Source organism: Pangasianodon hypophthalmus, chromosome 11 (genome assembly GCF_027358585.1).
Source record: "Pangasianodon hypophthalmus isolate fPanHyp1 chromosome 11, fPanHyp1.pri, whole genome shotgun sequence".
NCBI lineage: Eukaryota > Metazoa > Chordata > Actinopteri > Siluriformes > Pangasiidae > Pangasianodon > Pangasianodon hypophthalmus.
Genome location: NC_069720.1, coordinates 14,065,579 through 14,085,897, shown reverse-complemented (window position 1 = coordinate 14,085,897; position 20,319 = coordinate 14,065,579).

Below are 20,319 nucleotides of genomic sequence, written 5' to 3'. Positions count from 1 at the left end.
GATTCAGTAAAGGATGGCCAATAACCTACTTGCTGCTTTGCTTTAAAAGGCTTCGTAGTGAAGATGAACAGCATTCGGCTTTTGTTTCTGTAGGTGGTGAAAATGTAAAATAAACCTCGTTCCATGCTTTATTTAGCCTAAACTTTTAAACTGCACTTTGTGCTACAGAAAGACTAAGACACATATTTCTCAAAAGAGTTCAGGAGAGAGAAAATAAATAAATATATCACTAGCAAAGGATGGTGAGTTATGTTTTAGTGGCCAATAAAACATGGCCATCAGGAAGCTGAACACTGAGAGCAAAACCACCTAGGGTGCCCTGCAGGAAGCACTCAGTGCATGAAAGAAGGGCATATAAATAACACAGAGGATGAAATTCACTAAGTATTGGGACACGGACAAGAGCGCAGCAGGGCGACCAATTTTCAGCTCGAATGCTGATTCCTGGGGTAACAGAGCACAGCCAGCATTAAGGACAGCATGGGATCAAATGTCATAACGCTGATGGAATTCCTGACATGCCCTGATTCTGTCACTGTTTCCCCTTATTCTCTGTGCCCTATCGGGTCCCATTTTTCTGTCTACCTTCCATATATGGTCAAAGTTTCCTGTTTTCATTTCCCTATTCCCCTGGTAGTTATTTAGGCTCACCTGTTGCTTGTTAAGGGTTGAGAAGCAGTCCACCAACCAAAAATTCTCCAGCTAACTGTGATGCTGTGGTCAGAAACTGACACTGATGAAGGCTAGAGGACGATTATACAACAGAGCAGTTTGATTGGTCAGAAAGTGTTGATTTTCTTTCTGTAAATAGGTTGTTATTAAATGATATTGTTTCTATATTAATAACATACACAGGTTCACATAAACAGATTTTTAAAAAGTATGTAAATGTTTATAGGGTAAAGTTTTCTGTAAGGAGAAATTTATTTAAAATTGAAGGAGTCTCCAGTGTTAGCACTTTGTAACAGTCAGAGGTAAAGCAGTAAATTTAAGTTTTTCAATATGGGAAGGTTTTCAGGACAGAGGACCTATACGCTTTCTTAGTGTAATTCATAATAAGTGCACAGAGTCTTTATTTGCATCACACTCACTATCATATCAGCAGTATTTTTAAGCAAGAGTGCAGTTATACTGAATATCGGAACGGCTGTAATTTAGCCGTAGATGCTGATATTCAGTAAAGCAACACTCTTGCTTGTGTGATATAGCTTTTATACAACAGTTCTATAAACAAGAAATTAATATCGAGTAAGTGACATTTCAGACAAAATATGGCCAAATGTTCTATTTATTTTTGCTCCGCTAGTGGAAATAAATCCCGGAGAAGCCACACACACTTTATAGCACATCGGCTGTTGGCTAGCTTACGCTGATTTGTACATTCCTGTTAAATGTGCTTCCCATAACATTCGTGTCACTGTTTCTTTTTCATCTTCATCTGACAAGCTTTCATATTTTAAGTCAAACTTTATATTCCTGAAAAAGTATCATTTGCCATGTCTGCTAATGATGTTGCTAACACTATTGTAGTAAGCGTTTCAAACTATGAAATGGAATTTTATGTGGTGAACACAGATGAGTGGAGTGATACAACAGTGAAACGTCCCAGTGCAGTAATAGTAAATATAAGCACTCTTGGAATGCTGATCGACCAATTGAATTAGTGGACCGGAACTAACTGTTGTATAATAAGTTATATTGAGAATGAACCACCATCTAAACAAGGAATGGTCAGTGCTGGTCCTATGGTGGTCCGTTTACTAATGGACGGAGTTAAAAAGGGAGCTGAGACACCGTTCAGAGGAACACATGAGGTACAGTTAGTAATTTTACACCTAAGATAAGTGATCCTGATCAACTGTAAAATATACATTTATTCAGATATATTTATTCATAGTTCAGATCGAATGAAGAGTGGCACATGGGAAATACAGACCATGCAAGATGACACAGGCATGAGCCACAGAGACAGGAAAAGGGAAATATGATGCAACACCTAATATAGATGTAAATGCCCTGCACTGACAGATTACAGTCACTGGTTTCACTTCAGAATAACATAATACGAATATTCGCTCACTGTCCATTTAGCTCCGAATTCCTGAAGTATGCGTAAACATGATTATTGCACCATGTAAAATTCATCAAGGTTGTGTGTGCATTCAGACACAATATACATCCAAGATGTGAGAAAACCACCAAATAAGTTTTTTAAATCACAGTATGAACTCTGGAGCACAAAAAAGCAAAAACATACACTCCAACATCTATGACCTTCACATTAAAAACAAATAAAGGCACTACATGCGCTGGTCAATAATTCAGTGTTTGCCTAACAGAAGTGGATGGAAGTGCTTGTTGAGCCTGATTTAAAAATAACCATTCAGAATGTAATGGAGAAGAAACAAAGTAGAGGGTAGGGGACACAAGGCAACAGCCAGGGAGTTGAAGAAATGCACATGAAGCGATCAATACAGCCCAAGAGGGAGAGAGAAAAGAGAGAGAGAGGGAGCGAGAGAGAGGTATCCGAGACTAAAGCTCAGCTCCTAACCTCATCGACACACACTACATCAACACCAGCCGATCGATACCAATTACTACCTTTTCTCTACAAGGAACAAAGTTGGGAAAAAATGATGCTGTTAAAGAAGTCACCAAATTGAGGCAGGAAAATAAGACGCAAGTTACGGTTTCAGTCAGCAAAACGGAAATGAACGTATCACCACAGCAAGTGCCTTCTGACCTGAAGCTATTTAGCACTGGTAGAAAAGAGAGAGAAGCTGAAAGAAAGGAAACTAAATGTACATTGATTGATGCCAAGCAAAAAAAAAAAAAAAAAAAAAAAAATCATTTTATCCAGTTCCTATTCATCCAGTTAACAATTTTAAGTTAGAAAGTAGTTTTAGCAAAACTTTTTCTGCCTGTTACAGTTACAGTGAGTGTTCTGAATTTTTTTTAAATTATCTAAAGTTTGTAAACGTTACCATTTCTATATAGAATTACATTTTCTTATTTAAAAATAGGCAACATTGTTTTAAAAAAAATTAACATTTCAAATGACACTTCAAACCTAGAAAGAATGGTTTTGTGATATTGTTAGCTATAGTATATCACACAGCTAACATTATAACATAGCTTCTCATTACCTGTACCAGTGCAGCATTATGCTAACAGCATAACTATATAACTATTTAAAATTTTATTATGGAATACCATCATACCATGATATTGGTTTCTACCTTTTCATCAAGTAGCTGCTGGAGTGAATTTGTGACTTACAAATAGTCAAACGGGGCAAGAAAACTAATATATGAGTCAAAGGTTTGGATTATTCAAATGTTCCACAATTGGACTGACCAAATATTTAAAAAAGCAAGGTTTAAAGAACATGAATACAGTAATTATAAGTATAGATTGCTTTCTTTTCCATTGCAATTTTTTTCCATTGACAGAAAAGTGGAGGGAGATAGAATCCTTTCTTTGCTGCCATTCAATGGGCAAACAAATTCATAAGCAAGAGCTGTGTACACTCTGTGATCAATACATCAATCTCAGGTTTTATAGAGAACCATATTAAGCTCCATCTCAACTCCGGTGAAACCAATTGGAGGAAGAGGTACAACAGAATGTTTTCATTTTATATATGCACACACTGGCCACTTTAGTAGGAACACCGATACACCTGCACATTCATGCAATTATGCATAAAAAATGCTGATGCGAGTCAAACGCTTCATTTAATTTTCACATCCAGCATGTGATCTCAGTGACTTTGACCATGGAATGTTTCTTGCCAGAGGGAATGGTTTGAACATTTCTGATCTCCTAGGATTTTCACGCACAGCAGTCTCACACAGAATGGTGCAAAAAAAAAAAAAAAAAAACATAGGTGGAGGTTCTGTGGGTGGAAATGCCTTGTTGATGAGAGAGATCAGAGGAGAATGGCCAGACTGGTAGAGCTGACAGGAAGACTGTAGTAACTCTCATAACTACTCTTTACAACCGTGGTGCGCAGAAAAGCATCTCAGAATGCACAACACATTAAACCAAGAGGCAGATGGGCTACAACCAACAGCAGAAGACCTCATCAGATTCTACTCCTGTCAGCCAAGAACAGGAATCTGAGGCTACAGTGGGCACAGGATCATCGAAACTGGATAGTTGAAGACTAGAATAAGACCAGGCAATGTTTTTCCGATCTGCAGCTACTATAAATATTTTATATTTTCAGTGTCAATTCGTATTCGTAATCGTATTTTCAGATTTTGTTATATATTCATTATTCATTCATTCAGGTTTCAATATATATATATATATATATATATATATATATATATATTTTTTTTTTTCAATAATGAATATATTCAATGTTAATATATTGGAGCAATAAATGGAAGGAGCAACAGTAGTAAAGCCAAAAAGTCTGACAGGTTCGTGCTCAACATCATCATTACACACAGAGCAGTTGGGGGAAATGATGGTGTGTGTCTGTAAAGAAAACTGAAGGTTATTCTAAGCTGCACACAGCTGGAAGCTGCAGAATCATTGCCGGCCTCCAGCTTGGCCCTCCCTGGGCCTAAATATCATCTGTACAGTCTGAATCCAATGCTCCTTTCTCAGCTCACTGCTCCATCTGCCCTCTCCTGCTGCCACCCCACAGCCTCCCAGCATCCTTCACTGCCCAAATATCCCAGGTGGATGCAGATAAACATCCCATCCAGGTGCTTCTTCAGTATGTGGCAGATGTGTATGTTTTTTTCTACACCATCTGGATAAATGAAATATCTGGTCCTTCCGGTTCAAGCCCATACTGACAGTAAAATATACATAGTAAAGACCTAGATAGGCAACAGAGTGCGCACTACTTAAACCACTGCTCCAGTAGTGCATGCTTTTTTAAAAATCCATAACAGAATTAAATATATATATTTTTTTGCACAGAGAAAATCCAGTTTACACTTAACTCCATATGGATTGGCACACTTTAAGAGAATGGACATAAATGATTGAATAAAATAAAAGTTGGTTTCTGAACACATGGAGTGATCAAGGGAACACATGGCAAATATTTAATTAAACAATTAAAATGTTCTATCAGATATGTTGCTGTCCACTATGGTATTAATTATATATAGCAGCAGCTCTGATGATAGTTCCAACTGTAATTCAAATGAGAGGTTTATATTAATATGGTGTGTTCCAATATGCTATTGTTTCTACAGTAACCATTTATTTACAGGGATAAATAATAAACAACAAACTAGGCTAATAATAAATAAAAAAATATAATTAACAAAAGATTTCTGTTAGGATACATTAATTTAACATTTATGGATGGAGTCTCCAGTGTCAGCGTTTTGTAATGGTCAGTAAGTTTCCCCATCAATGGAAAGTCTCCAGGACAGAGGATTTTTGATTTTGTGGTTTCTCAATAACAGAGCTAAAGTATATTTTTTGGTCTCATTTGTTTATAGCTGATTATAATGTAAGTGATAACAGGAACAAACTTGTTTCACTGACATTCCACAACATTACATGTAAATGGTTAAAAAGCATGAAGTGCCATTCATTAATAAATAAAAAATTGTAATGGCAAGGAAATTGCTGTAATAACTATGCTTCGCATTAAGCCAAATCACACCACCCATTGTGTATTATTCTCCTACACAGGCATGTCCTAAAGTGTGTTATTTCTCTTAGAACACAGTGATTTTCCAATTATTCCAATTTTTATTTTATTGATGAACAGCATGAGCACACTCCCAAGTATTTTATTCCTTACATACACAAGTTGACATAATTTATACTCCATTGGAGAAAATATCTTTCCATAAAACCTAAATTGGGCAGTGACCTAGGCATTTTTACTATCTACTGTATGTATATACATTTATGGTGATGCATCTTAAATCTAAGTAATGAAATAGGGCTTTGCCAGCCAGCAGTATCGGTCTTAAGATCATGTTAACCATGCAGTTTCTGAAATTCGCTTTTGAAACAAAATTATTAATGTATTGTGTGTTGCATCATAAATGGTTGTAAATTAGGTTATTTTGTTATTATCCTGTCCACTTTTCCCAAAATATCAGTGTTATTGTTTTCTTAAGCCATTAAACATCTGTATTTGTCACACTGCATGTAGGGTTTTATTGATATTGGAAACGTTTGTTCAGTTGTTCAATCAGAGTAACAATAAGATGTGACTGAAGTATGAAGTATTATTCATAGGTACTACTTGCTCACAAGGGTGATTTATTAATGTTCACTTTTGGTAGATCAATAAGTTTAATAATAGCATTCGGTAGAGTGGATTTCATGAAGGCAAGAGTACTTTAAACAACAGAAATTCTCATTTTGCCCCTGCATATAGTAATTAACTCCTGAAATAAATTCAGAATCATCATGGTCTTCGGGTTTGACCAGGTGACTTGCATTTTCCTGCCTGTTGTAGTATGTAGTTGCTGAAAGTCAGTGCCCTCTTTTTAATTAAGCCTATGTAATTTATACTGTCCACACTGTGATATATAATTAATTTAAAATTCTTTTCTTTGTGGCAAGGAATGGACATAGAGCCTACTCCAGAAAATACATGGTCTGTTGCTGTTCTTTGGAGTTTGTACCACACACTAATCCAGTTAGTACCAAGATCATAATAGTTATAACTTTCCAAAAATGTTTTATTTGAAACCTGCCCAATTCCAGGAACCAAAATTGGCTGGAATCCAGGGAATGAGAGGCCATTTCTGCAACATTCTTTCCATGACCATCTACCTGAGTGAGAACTAAAGTTCATGTTTCACTCAACTTTCAGCCCTGTTAAAGCCCTGTTAGTAACTTTGCTTCATATTAGTCTGACCATTATAACCAAGACACCTCCAGCATGACATCCACAGAGCTCTGTGAGCCTCAGGCGTCTAGGGTCGCCTCCTAATGAAGCAGAGTGAACAGGACGGTGGAGAGACGGCGCATGTAAATGACTGAAAAGTGGCAGGGGGTGATGAACACCGGTGATCCACTCAAAAACCTGCTATAATGAGAAGGAGATGAACTGAATGACATAGCAGAACTCTGACCCAACAAATAAAAAAAAGTAAAAAAAAAAAAATCTTAAATGAATATGTTTTCACCTGTCAAGCAAAACGAAGTAAGGTGGATAGAAGAGGACTTTCCTGAGTCTCTCAGTAATTATAAACAATTACAGCACATCAACCTGATAAACCTGTCTGCATTTATTTCATCAAATCACAGACATACCTGCCTGTACAACTCAAAGAGACATCCATCTATACAACTCAGACACACCACCTATACAATTCATACATACCCATAACTATACGACTCAAATCTATACAACTCAAATACATATACACCTCAAAGACACACCCATCTATATAACTCCAACACACCCATCTATACAACACAAAGAAACATCCATCCACACAACTCAAAGAAAAACACCTTCATACACACACCCATCTATAAAACTCAAATACCCCCATCTCTACCACTCGAATATATTCCCCTAAAGACATACTTATTGATAAAAATCAAAGACACTCTCATCTACATAACCCAAACACACCTGTCCATACAACTCCAACACACCCATCTGTACAACTCAAAGACACACGGTGTCTTCTGAATCTTCTCGATTCTCGAGACATTTTTAAGTAGCATTTAGACAGACACAGCTCTGCTTAGGCAGGATATTTGATCTATTGAGCTGCTGCTTCTGCTTTTACTCTATGGTTATCACAAGTACACAATTAAAATTGATTACCCGATTATATAAAAAAATAAATCCCCAATGAAAATTTCACTTAATCAAACATTCACCAAATGACACCAGTCTGAGAAACTAACAGAGTAAATATGTTCAAACTGAGGTTTTTACAGAGTGTTTTCATCTGTAACTGTCACAAGATGTTTTAAGGTTTCTAATGGACTACACTTCCAGGACTGAATGCGACAAGGGAACATTTTTATTGCTTACACTTTATTGTTTAGCATCTTATTATGTTCTTACTCTGATTTAAACTATATTAATTTGAATTTTATTACACTTGAGGAAACGAATGTCACAACATCAAACAGTTTCTGTATACGCAATCAGACCTACGTCCCCCCAATCAGTCAGCTACGCACAATGTATAATTTAGCTTAAGTTAGCTTGAGGGAGGACTGCGTGCTAGCAACTCTCTGCATGCCATGTTTACCCATGATCCCTTCTCTGCATCGCAGTGCAAATATGCATAAATGCAGAAGTTTATATCGGCTTTAAGGGTGACTTTATTAGGTTTTTTAAAACTATATACTTTCTTACTCTTACTCAAATACATATTTGGATGAGAACTTTTTTATTTTTTTTCTTAGTAATGGTACTTTTACTTGGGCAGCTACAGTATTTTTGATACCCTGACAATAACAAGTATAAGTTATTATTATGAAAATATAAACATTTTCTACGTTTTCATTAATGGATTTTAACTTAGCTATAACAGATCAGTTAAGTGATTTAATTAATATTTAATATAGTTATTCTAAACTGAGATTAAGAATTTGCTATTTTTAATTTCTCTTCCTTGTCTCCTGTACAGTAAAAAACACATGCTACAGATACCGTGATATTTTATTTCAGGAAAGCCATGTATTATATATATAAAAAAAATTGTATTTACATTATAAAAAATACAGTAATTGTTGGGAATTTATTTTTCATTTTAAAAAATCATAATTTTAGGATAAAACTAAGTATGTGTATATAGCACTTGTACGTTCATTTGTCTAGAAAAAAACATGTTAACAATTAGCTGTACAAGTAGGTTTTAAGATGCCATATGTTATCAACTACTTGATTATTAATCAAAGGAAATGGTCAACTAATTGATTATCAAAATAATAGATAGTGACAATCCTATTTTACAGTGAAGCTTAACATGATCAGCTTAATCTACCAAATACAGGATTTAAAATTTCATGTGCAATCACAGTAAGTAAATTTGAATAAATGTTATTGGAGAGAAAGAACCATGTGGAGATGAACAGATGATAATTAGACATAAAATGTAATGCACTTATCTTCAAAAAGATATGCTGATTGACTTTTTAGATTACAATAAATGGTCAGATTAGTCAAACATATCCGTTGTCAAATATGAAGGGAAATACTGCACAAAATACCCATCAAAAAAGGATGATTGCAAAAAAAATGGAAAAACCATGGAAGAAATTAATTCTGCTTTCTACACAGGGTTAAAAATTTCATCATTTAAACATAAAGTGGATGTATAAAGTAATTATGGAGCAGTGGAGTTAATGTACATGCTGATAGGCTTACACTCATTAGGATGTCAGTGCTGCCTGTTCTTCCTCCGACTTCTGCACATGTTTATTAATTTCGCTCTCTCATGCATGCACATCTGAAAAAAAAAAAAAACAGGACCCTCCAGCATTCAGGAGAATTATGGGCTGAGGCAGCAAAAAGGAAACAGCCATAAAGCATTTGACTTGCAGGAGACGATGAAGCAGGTCTTGATCCCTGCACCTGCCGTATCTAACAATCTAAAACCTCACAACAACCAGTTAAAGGTGAACGACGGACATCATTAAGACATGCCTTAATTATTAAAAATACAATTTCTTAGTCTGTACTAAATTAAAAATTGTAGTTTTTGTAAAAGTTTGTAACTGCTGTGGTATAAGAGGAAAAAACACTTGTTATGGGATGTGCTGTTATAGGGGGAAAATCAATCATAAAATCCTTACTACTATTTTATTCCTTACAATTTTTGGTGAGCAACAGCAGCATTGCGGGTGAAGATATCGTTGCTTCTCTCCGGGTTCCTTTTAAATTCAGCGCGATGCTGTTGCATGGAAAGCATGTCTGGAAATCTGTTAAATATAAAGAATTTATCAGTTGGCACTAATGTGGCATTTTGAACACCTCCGGATGTGTTAGCACACTGCAAAATGGCTGCTAGCTAAAAACAGCAAGTTATTCCACATTCATTTGCCTTATGTCAGAATTGAAATTTTACTCTCACCTCATGTTACTTTTAATAATGTTAGTCTTACATGTCTGCAAGAACTGTTGATGGTGCTTTCCGCGTAAAATGAGAGATTAATGTGAAGCTTCAAAATTCAGGTTTTTAGTGTGATTATGTTTTGATTAGTTAAACGTAGAGATGGTACAATGCCACTTTTTCTTCTAACACTTCTATGAAACCGAAAAACCTTTCTTTAAAAACTAATAAGTTACATAGCTAAAGGCATGATTTACAGAAAACAGCAGCTTTGACACAAAAATTGCTTATATTGCAAATATAATAAATATACACTCACCGGCCACTTTAATAGGAACACCTGCTCAGTTGTGCAGTTATCTAATCAGCCAATCACGTGGCAGCAGTCCAATGCATAATATCATGCAGATACAGGTCAAGAGCTTCAGTTAATGTTCACATCAAACATCAGAATGAAGAAAGAGTGTGCTCTCTAAGTGTTTAACCATGGCATAATCTAATAATGAGAAATTGTTGAGACATTTGCCTATATTCAAGATATTTATTATTGCTCAAGGTTTATTATCCCTGTTATCACCAAGAAGCTGGCATTTTTGTTGCATATACAGGTTTTAACTGCATGATTTGTCTTATTTCATTTCATTATTTCATTTCATTATTTCTTTTGGTTAATCAACTGTGGCATTACAGAAATGAAGTCTTATGTTTTAAAATGTATGATTTATGTTATCTCTTTCACTCTAAAAAATAATACACCGGCTCAACCTAAAAAATTAAGGTACAATTTGCATGGATCTTTTAAAGTTATTTATACTCATTTTTGAGTAAATATTGTGAGACTTTTCTAGTTAGCTCAACTCAATTTGTTTAGCACAACCAACATGATTTGAATTGTCCTCTAAAAGCTTAATTAAGTTGAGCCAACTTAATAATATTATGTGGTCAAATTAGTTAATTTAAGCTGTTTTATCTTATTTATTTTTCTTTCAGTCTACTCAGAAATGTCCATGCAAGTTGTTACCTTAATTTTTTGAGTAATAGTAACTAATTTCAATTCTATCAGAATAAAAAAACACAGCAGTTTCAATTTTATTATAATTGTTTATTGAATCACGCTGTGGTGGAAACACGAAAGCAAACTATTTGTAGATTCAGTGAAATTGGTCTAACTGTGTCTAGTGTCTAAATGTGTCTAAACGTGTCTAAACGTGTTTAAACGTGTCTATCAAACATTGTTAAATAAAAAATGTTCTTACATACAAACACGTTGCAAGATCGTTCAAGCACTGATGTAAGAATGAACAAAATGGTGCTTCTACAGCACGGTTAATCTTCAAAGTACAACACAACAAAATGGCGCTTCTACAAAAGAATCAAACTCAGTGTTTGTGTTTGCAGTGTTTGAACTAATGCTACAAACATTCATTACAGTCATTGGGCTGCCAGTGTAAAACAAAACAAGAAAACTGAAGACACACGATAGCTAGCGGTCAACTTCACTAACTCCAAATTAGCAAAGGGCATGCTGTAGCTAACTTAGAAGATGCTAGCTATCTAGCTAGCTGAAGTCAACTTTCCAATGGTCGATTAGCAAGGGGCAAGCTGTAACGTTACTTTAAAGTTTAGTGTCCTGTGACAATGATTTTTTTTTGCACTGTGTGCCGATATAGTTTGATAGTTGCTGCTAGTAAAACAAATAAAAATAGTTAGGCTCCTCAGTATGTACCTTTGATGTGTGCACTCGCGCTCTTTCTGCTGTTGTTTCTCCTCCTGTAGGCGAGGTCTGGCTCTGACATGTTCAGACAAGGTCCAGCTCTGTTCTCAGCTTTTTAAGTTTGCTCACTAGATTTTCAAGTTTCACTAACTTAATACTTTTTTGTTGTTAGGTGAAAACAAGACTGTTTGTTCAAAATCCATATATTAATAAGCTGAGACAGATTTCTTGACAAACTTCGTAAAATAAGTTGTCAACTTACTAATACATGTACATGTAACACATTTAATTTTTTTTATGTTGAAATTGTTCTTTATTTTAAGCTTTTCTCATTAGCCACATGGATAATTTTTTAGAGTGTTCTTTTTAGCAACTTTCATGCAAATTTTCAAATGTATGCATTTTTTAATGCCTGCATTTTCAAAATGCTAAAACTAATGGCCATCGGCATCCATTCTGTGTTAGCTACATTAGCCTTGCACTGAAAAGCTAAAGCAAACTTGTCTTGGCTAATTGACTACATTCAAATAAACAAGAAACTGTGTAATTTTAGCTGAATTATTCCTTTAAGTCAGGCTTAATTCAGCACCAGAGTTTGGAGGAAGAAAGACATTTATGAAGCTGAACTTTATTTGAAGATCTTTTTGGTTTTAGTAGTGGTCCTAAAACGTAATATCCCATTTTATTTCTATTTTCTCAATTTATTTATTATTTATTTTATTTCCATTGCAAAACTTTATATTTCACTCGGAGTGATTTTCCTGACTGTTTCTGTGAAACATACTGTATCTGAACCATGCTTGGCTAACCTGCACACACACGTTTCCTCTGTGTGACTAACACTCTGCTCCTCCAGGAGAGAAAAAAAAAACAGGGTAAGGAGCTTAAAGGATCCCAGGAGCCTGTCATTTTGGCTCGGATGTACATCGCCTGTGCTGGCTGCACAAGGACACAAGCTCTGGTGCGGTTTTATCTCCAACTGAGAGATGTGAGTCTGTGGCTTCACCACCAGCCCACTTTTACATTCACTGTTTCATTTCCTGCTTTAACTCTTAGTTGGAAAGGTCTAGAAGAACCGATGAAGCTCTGCGAATAAGGGACAAAATGTCCTCGAGATTAATTATGCATTACTACTAGACCTTTAAAATTACCTGGATGAATGGAAATCTCTGCTTTTTAGCTGTAAACATGGTATCTTGTTTAGTAGGTGTGTGTGACAAAATGTTACAGAAGTGTTTTTTTTTCAGACCATTTTAAAAACTTTGCAAATTACAGGACAAAATACACATAACAGTTTTTAAACACCCCCCCCCCCCCCCCCCCCCCCCCCCCCCCCCCCACACACACACACACACAACACACAACACAGCACTTTGCCATCCTTCTATTAAATAAACTAACAAAAAGAAGTGCTAAACAAACACTGACAAAAAAATAAGTCAAGCCAATTAACCCTGAGCTGCATTTTCACTATGTTTACATATAAAGTTGTTGTTTTTTTTTTATTTTTTTTTCCCCTTATTGTCTGTCAAATTAATAATGGAGCTGAAATTATGTGAACCCATAACCCTGACCTATTTTTTTTTTAACCATTGTAGTGCTGCCTGTCAGTTTTAGGCGGTAGGCTCCAAAACACACTTTTGTATCTGCAGTTTTGTGTTACTCTCTTCCGTCAATCACTAACCAATCATAGTCGTCTGTAAGCTTATGTATGTGGAAGAGGGCAGTTAGCACTTTTATCTTCTATCTGATGTTACATAGCCAGCTTTGCTAGAAAGTTATTATACCATCTAATCAAATGTAATGTTTTCTAAGCAGTACATTAGCCAAAGAAGTGAAAAGAAAGTGTAGTGGTTATATCATGAGACCATATTAAATCCTTTGTTGGATCACTTGTCAAAATCAGAATATGCTTATGTGTTTTTTTTAAATAACACACACCCACACAAGGTTAGCACTTGCTCATTAAGCTCTCTAGCTTATGCGTTATTATGTCCCACTGGCACTGGATAATGAAGTCGGATAATGAGCTTACCTATAATTATGCTCTTATGCTCAGAAGGTTGTGAGTTCAAATCCCAGGACTATCCCAGAGCCCCTTTTAAGTCCTTGCGGAAGGTGAACTTTAAATTCTCAGATCTGAAATTGGATTCGACCTCAGTTGTTTTCATCTTTGATCAGGAAGATTTTAAGATGAAGAATAAAGGGTGAAGTAGTGCAAGACTGGACTGAGCCGTAGACAAGAGTTTGCTCTGTGTAGTGCGTTATAACACTGTATCTGTATCTGTGTGTGTGTGTGTGTCTGAGATGCTTTTTCAAATGTCAGACTCTGACCTTTGTGAAAATTCACTCTGCGTGCAACCATGATATACTACACACTTTTGTATATTTCCTGGGTACTGGAGTGATATTTTACTCTGCCCAATACAGCATATCCGTCAAATTGTAAAAAAACAGCCTCCTTCATTGCCAGGCCTGCCTTTGATCTATTTCTGCTTAAAACCACTTTATATTCCAACTGAATATTATAAACTACTAAAATAATTTACAACATTGATTGTGGTGGCGAATATTACACAGCCATGACTCTGCCTAGAGAATACCAATAGTGACTAGGTGACTAGGTAAAGAGGTGATTAGTCAGAGAAGCAACTAAGGGGGCATTGGTAACTCTGGAGCTGGAGCGATCCACAGATCAGATGGAAGAAGTTGTTAATAGGACAACCATAGCCTGCTTTAAGGAAGAGTGGCAAGCCATATTAAATCTCGTTTGGAGTTTGCCAAAAGGCAAACATGTGGGAAAAGGTGATCTGGTCTGATAAGACCAAAAGTGAAATATTTGGCCTTGGCACAAAGCACTGTATTTGTTGAAAACCCACCAATGCTTACCACCCTGAGAACACAATCCCAAAAGTGAAACATACTGGCGGTAGCATTGTGTTGTTGGGATGCTTTTAATCAGCAGAGATTGGAAAGCAGATCAGGATTCACAACAACACGGCAGGGTCAGGGCAATCCTAAAAGAAAACCTACTCCAATCTGACTTGGGGCAGAGGTTCACATTCCAACAGGACAACGACCCAAAGCATACTCCCAAAGCTATATGGTTCAAAACCAATAATCTGGATGTGTAAGAATGTCTCAGTCAAAGCAGAGACCTCAATCTGTGACAGTCTATTCACTACGACAGAGCTTGAGCAAGAGAAATGGACAAAAAATATCAGGGTCCATACAATGTGGACCATTTCCTTTCCTCATTGTTCAATGAAAGTGCTCTGTACAATTGTAGAAATAATGGATAGTTTCCTGCTGAATGGTGGATTGCTTTATCATTTTGTACATAGAACAGTTTTCATCCACCGTATTTGCTGGTGACAGTTTAGATGTGTTTGCTCTTGGCTTGCGTCATAGCCAATCACAGTGTCTTATTCAGTTGTTTGAAAACCAGAGGCACATTTTATGAGTCATCACAGTGAATCAGTGTCTTCTGACAGACAGGAGTAAATTAACCATCTTGGTTTCATCACAATATAGTGAATCTGCTATTTAGATACATAGTCTAAAGCCATTATCTATAATTCCAGCTTCTTATTATAGCATCTGGAAGTCTTTCAATGTAAAGCATATTATTCACTGAGTACCATTACACGAATAGGTAATACAGTATATGTAGTTAATAAACTGAGGAACGTCCGTGTGGACCAGCTGACAGATCCAGGGGTTTAAGTACAGTTTAATTTGAGTATAAAAGCCATTCAACAGCTTTGAATGTGTTTGACCTAATGAACATTGTATGATGCTGTAAAAGCTAATGAAGAGCCTGTATCCTGCTTTGTTTAAATCCAGAAAAGGATGTTTGATCTACAGGAATGATGTGCATGGGGAATACAGTAAAAAAAGAGCCGCAACACCTGCTGAGAATGACAGTTTGTTGCATCAGCCTTTAACTGGGAGTGTGTGTGTGTGTGTGTGTTTAAGATGACTGAGAAAAGGTTACTTTTAAAGTTTATTATTATATTTTCTTTTGAGGTGAAATCAGAAATATAACAATTACAATGATTTTAGAATAAAGATTTTGAATATATAGAATAGTGTCAATTGTGTGTGTGTGTGTTTGTGTGTGTGTGAGAGAGAGAGAGAGAGAGAGAGTGTGTGTGTATGTGTGTGTGTGTAGGAGTCTTACTTACAAAACTGTAAACTTCAAGCGAATTTCACTTTCCAACCACTATCAGAAATTTTAAAGTATTTACAAATTCAAAGAAAAAAGATCCACATGTTAAAGATCCCAAGGTCTACCTTTAGTCTGCTAAAAGTCTACCACAGTTTTCTTACTTGCAAATTTTATTTATTTGTTTGTTTGTTTGTTTGCCAAATAGCTCTTGTGTTACCTGATGCACACATACACAAACACACATAGTAAGTATCAAAATGATGTGTGCAAGCTGCTAATTAAGAAACGTTGTATTTCTGCATCTAAACCTCAAATGTTGTATAGGCACTAGGTAGCTTCTATGATGCCATTATTTTATACCCTATGTAGTGAACATGTATAGTAAATACGATGTCAGCTTTTAAATGAGGATTTCTTGGTCACCTAAGAAATGAAAGCTGATCTAAATATCAGTCAAACTGATCTAATTATTAGTGAAAAACAGAAACAGAAAACTGTAGGTAAATGAATAAAAGCTGATCTGAAACATTAAAGTCTACAAATTTATGTGATTATCTTTGCTTAAGGTAGCAACAATTTGTGATACGAACTCATAGTGTAGCACCACTGCTAATGTATCTGGCAGTTGAAAATTATATTCATTAATATTTAAATGCTTTTAAATACTAATACTAAATCTATTAATACTAATCTATAAATCCCCCCATCTCATGGGAACAGTGCAATAACGCAAGGTCTCTTTAATACTGTTGTGTGTTTGCGTTTTTGTGCATTCTTGGTGTGTCTCTTTTATATTTTTATACTTATATATTTTTTATATCTTTATATCTACTGCTGTAACAATGCAGATTTCCCCATTGGGGGATGAATAAAGGATTACCTTATCTTATTATTCCATGTGTTCTGTTCAGATCAAATGACCAATATTAAAGTTTCACATAAATTGCAGCCATATTAAAATGTTGTTTGAACATGAAACTTTATGTGCTTGTATTATTTTCTCTATTTAACATGAAAAAGGACAAATCTACTTTTGGTGCATTTTCCATAAGAATGTTGTTGTTATTGTTGTTGTTCTTCTTTCGGCTGCTGCCGTTAGGAGTCAGCACAGCAGATCATTGGTCCGCATATTTGATTTGGCACAGTTTTTACACCAGATGCCCTTCCTGACGCAACCCTCCCCGATTTTATCCAGGCTTGGGACCGGCACTGGGAGTGCACTGTTGTGTGCAACCCCAGTGGCTGTTGTAAGTTCCCTGGCCTAACCACTAGTCCTGCCATTAGAATAAAACAGAGAATAAAATATTGTGAAATATAGACTGACACCAACTGCTTTTTAATTAGTTAGTTAGTTAATTAATTATTTAATTAATTATTTTCAAGACTTAAAAAAATGTGAAATCACTCTATGTTACATTACAGTCATGTCTTATTTGCACTCTAATTACACACACCTGGTGGTAAGATGATCCCCAGGCATGAGAAATGTTTTTTTTTTTTGAGTCTTTACTGTTCCACCAGACACAAATAAGTATCTTAGGTTGGCCATTTCAAATATAATTATGTCTCAGATGTCTGAAGTTAATACGATCTGTGAACTATACATCCATTGCTATCGAACAGAACACAAGAGTTAAGTAATTAAAATCTGAATCTGAGTGGCCCTATGGTGTGTGCGTTCTTTGCATGGTCGTGTAGCTCATGCACTGCCTCGGCAGCTGGTTGGAGAGCCTCCCATGGTGAGATCTCTCATGTAGTTAATAGCTCAGTCAGCTGGAGGCCCTGTGCCTCGAGCGCGTCGAAACAAGGGTGTGAATAGAGTTGAAGCACACTCTACACTCAAGCGGTTTCGCCTCTGAGACCCACTCACCGAGTCAAATGCGTAGAAATTTCCTGCTATATAAGCGTGCACAGTAGCCTCGCTTCACATTCTCAACTTTAAAGACTTTTTTGCTTCTCCTAAGACTTTTTAATCAAAATAATGGATTGATCCATTGTGGTGGTTGTGAGAGATCTGTCATCGTTCTTGCTTTCTTATTTCTTTGAGTGGCCAGTGAATTGAATGACCACAGTAACCTTTCACCTTAAGGTCAATGAGAGTGCTTTTATCCCCTGTGCACTCTTTAATGTTATGCTATTTGAGGAAAAGGTCAAACCTGGAGGTGAAAGGCCAACTGTTTGACTGCACCTGTGCACTTGGTGGAAATCCCAGATCCAGCTTCAATTAACTTTTCACAGGATTTTATTAAGAAATACTGTTTGTTGTCCTGGTGACTCTTGCATTTTTAAAAAATATGTGGATTTGTCCAATTTCTTTGTTTACTGTGAAAAGATGCTTCTCTATGGGCTCTATATGCCAAAAATGATAAATAACAGAAAATATGATTAATTAGGGCATGCTAGCTTGTAGTTTTTTATCCATGTTAGCACTTTGACATAACTAGCCATATATACAGTACATGCTCTTCCCAAATGCTGGAATTCACTGCAATTTAGTGAATTCAATTTAGTGAATTTAGTTTAGTTAGTGTTTCTCCCAGTAAACCAAATACTAGAATGCTGAGAATGCTGAGAATGCTTCTGTTGTAACAAAGCTGCTAGTCTTTGTTTTTGAATGTTTATCTGGTTTAAGCTCATTGAATAAAGGACTATGTGAATTTTGACGATTGTCTAATGAAGTTCACACTCTTACTGGCTAAAATTGACTAGCGTTTCAGTGTCGGTGTGTTAAAATGTATATTATCCCTTTGCTTAGTGACTACACTGGCACAAGGTTTTGATGTTCTTTTCTAGTGACTCTTTGTGACACTGTCAAGACAATGTTGGCATCTGAAATCAGTCATTTACTTCTTCACCAGTTTTGCACTGGAGCTGTCAGGCTAAGTTAGCTAACATGTAAAGGAATCTTCTTAATAGACTCCAGTTTAGAAAACTGCACATCTAAATGACCACACATTCTCCTCAAACCATGTCTAACTGTTCACTATTACAACCAGACTTGCCAATGTGGTTTCTGACTCTGTATGACAGACTTTTATTCATAAAAATGGACAAAAGGACGTCACAGAGATTTATTTCGATGGTGTTTTAATTTTAGTACAGCTGTGACATGCTTGTGTCATCAGATCCAGCAGTGATATTGAGGTTTAAACACTGTGTTAATCACTTATTGCACTTTATGATATTGCATGATATTCAACCTTCCAAGTCAGTATCACTGCTGTACTGAGAATGATCCATTACCCCAATAATATCTGGTCAGCCTTGGTCACTTTCCACCGACGGATGAGACAGAGAGGGGTTATGACACTGCATAACAATATATATGGACTACAGTCAATAATTGTACACCTACAAATTGACATATATGGTGGATGGACCTAAGTGTGTGAAACATCTGCCAGGATTATGAGTTAGACAGCCTCAAATCCAACTGGGACCAAAAATGAGTGGTGGAAAAAATAAACCGAAAATGCTCTAGTTTTCTGAATTCAATTTCTGGGCAGATAAACAAATAATAGCGGACCAAACAGACAGTAATAATAGATAAGGGGCAGAAAACAGCAGCTGTGATGGATGTGGCAATACCAAGTGACGGTAAGATCAGAAGGAAAGATTATGAGATACTGAAGGAGAAATTTGAGAAAATGTGGACAGTTAATGCCAAGGTTGTTTTCAGCAGTTATAAGATAGAAAGATAGATAGACCATGCAATCTATTTTAAATGAGTAATAGTGTAAATTAGCATTGTAGTTATCTTAGGAGTCAGTAGGGGACACTGTTTGCTTTCACTGTTCTGTTGCACGTCAGCTCAGTGTCTGTGTCTGTGATCATGTTGAGATATAAAATCTCATTCTCATCAGTCGGCTATGGAAAGGAGACCATTATCCATTTTCCAGCTTGATGAGCAGGAGAAATTCATACAAAAAGCAGATTCATTCAAATTTCATGCATTACATTACATAAAGTGTATTTGATTCAGTGGTGACTGCATTATATTTTATTACATATTATACCAGCATATCATGATGTAGATTCAGAAACCGTATGAATATAAACATGAAAAATATGTTTATAATGACATGATTTGGGTGTTATTTTGTTGGTTGGTGCATTGGCATTTTCATCATTCCTGTGAGAAGTTAACGGTTGTGTGCTGCTCTGATGTCACAAGGGAACAACGTTATTGCTAGCACAGTTACAAAGATGTTTAATAGAAAAAAAAAACAATTCAACTGTCTCAAGCATAAGGGATACGTTTCACTGTTGGCTCCTAAAAACAAAAAAGCAAGAGCTTAATTTCTCACTCACCATTTTCCAGTTATGTCATATTACCATATTAATGAGAAATCCATCATTGAAATAGTAGAGGCGTTAGTGCAAACGCTGGACTCAAAGACCCAGAATCCAAT